At 39.8% G+C, this 1750-nt stretch overlaps 1 long non-coding RNA gene across 1 annotated transcript in view; it reads left to right on the top strand.

The window, feature by feature from the left end:
* The first annotated feature begins 755 nt into the window (after positions 1–755).
* The window catches only part of LOC112682119, a 39023-nt gene continuing 38028 nt past the window's right edge, over positions 756–1750 (top strand). The window contains exon 1 of the long non-coding RNA XR_003148463.1: positions 756–955. This is a non-coding gene — a long non-coding RNA (uncharacterized LOC112682119). The remainder of the gene's footprint in view (positions 956–1750) is intronic.

Genomic DNA, 1750 nt, shown 5'->3' with positions numbered 1-1750 from the left:
TAAAACAAAAATTAGCTATTCATTTATTACGACACATTCATAACACCGAACGTATAACGGATAACGCGATGTAGTAAATCGTAATAATATATTATTTGTTTACATACAACAAAAGCGATTTCGCGCACAGCGTATACCACAGTTCACATACCATACCTGCTTGCGCGTTGAACAGTGTGCTTCATTTACGTGTAATTAGTTCCACTAGATTAATAACACGTCCGCGTACTTATATTAGGTATTATATGATTAAATATGTACTCTCGGCCGGCAAACGACCTTAACGGCTGCGGCGTTGACTGGTTCTTGGATGCCGCGCAGGATTGTATGTTTTATAATTTTCGTTTCGAACGGTTATCCGTGGGAAATGTGTGTACAGAGCGCGAGATCTAATGATGTTCGTTAGGGAAGGAAATAACGAACTAAACGAGGATCAGGTATACGCCGGTATAATGTAACGAAAACGGAAAAGAAATTGAAAGAGTTAAAAAAAAAAAGGAAAAGAATTACAAAAAAAACACAGTTTTCAAATATGCACGTAAATGACGTACACTACTATATTGCAATGCACCGGGTACAATATGGTGGTAGTGCACAATCGACGACCGGAAAAAAACTGACAGCCGTAAAAAAACAAACAAACAAAACGTTCACGTTTTTTCTTTTTTTTTCCCTCTTGCCCGATGCCCACCACCAAAAACGAGAGTAAAACCGAACAACCCTTTCGGTCAGAAGTAAATGGCATCAGGGCCAGTCGTTCACGTGTCCGCGCTGTCGCCTGTGAAGATGACCCCGCACGCGAGCCTCGACGACGGCGCGTATCCTGCGAAGGTCGAGGACATTCCTGGACGCCCGTGACTGTCAACCACGCAACGTCGAACCGTGTTTAATATTATATGATGACCACTGGCGACGGCCTTCCGATGCGCCAGGACGCAGAGAACGTATTGTACGAGTAAGTCGTGTTATTTATTATTTGGAACGTCCGGCGCGATATAACCGTACACATATGTGTATGTATAATACACATTATTATATACACTGTATATAAATAATTACATACGTTCATATAGATAATTAATGTTTTCGGGATGGGGTACGAGTGTTCTCTCTAATGGGAATACGAGTTTCTATAATGGAAATGACTATATTTTCGTTGATTATATCTACCCGGAGATCACCGATTCTGCAGTGACAGTCCGTTTTGTTTATATTTATACGCGTGTAATCAATTTCGAGTCTTATCTGGTAGAATACTCAACATGCGCGCGTACACCAACAACCGTATATTATATATATAAAAAAAAAAAATACCAAACTAGTTTTATCGTGTAAAATCGAAAACGTCCGTACGCATCGACAGCGATAAATTTGCATTTATGTTTCGATTTCCGATATTATTACACGTTATAGGTATACGGGTGTTCACGTGGCCTGTCAGAATCGAATTTACGGTTATGAACTCTTGCGCAGTATAAACCCGTACACGCGATCGAAATATTAACATTTATAGAACTGACCGGCGTAAGCGTATAGTAGACAAATGCATTGAGCGTACACGCGTAAATAGTATACATAACGATGTTGGTGACGTTTTCATTATGCCTAGGGAATATATAAATGGAAATACGGCAAACAAATACATGTGAACGTTCGAAACCGAGGATAAAAACCAATCAGAATTGTTTCAGTCAATACGTGACACATGTATTCTAGCCATAGGGTACAAACGTTTTCACCATATGAATAC

The sequence above is a fragment of the Sipha flava genome, unplaced genomic scaffold, assembly GCF_003268045.1.
Source record: "Sipha flava isolate LNK unplaced genomic scaffold, YSA_version1 1_pilon_pilon, whole genome shotgun sequence".
Classification (NCBI taxonomy): Eukaryota; Metazoa; Arthropoda; class Insecta; order Hemiptera; family Aphididae; genus Sipha; species Sipha flava.
This window is presented reverse-complemented; position numbering and strand designations above follow the sequence as displayed.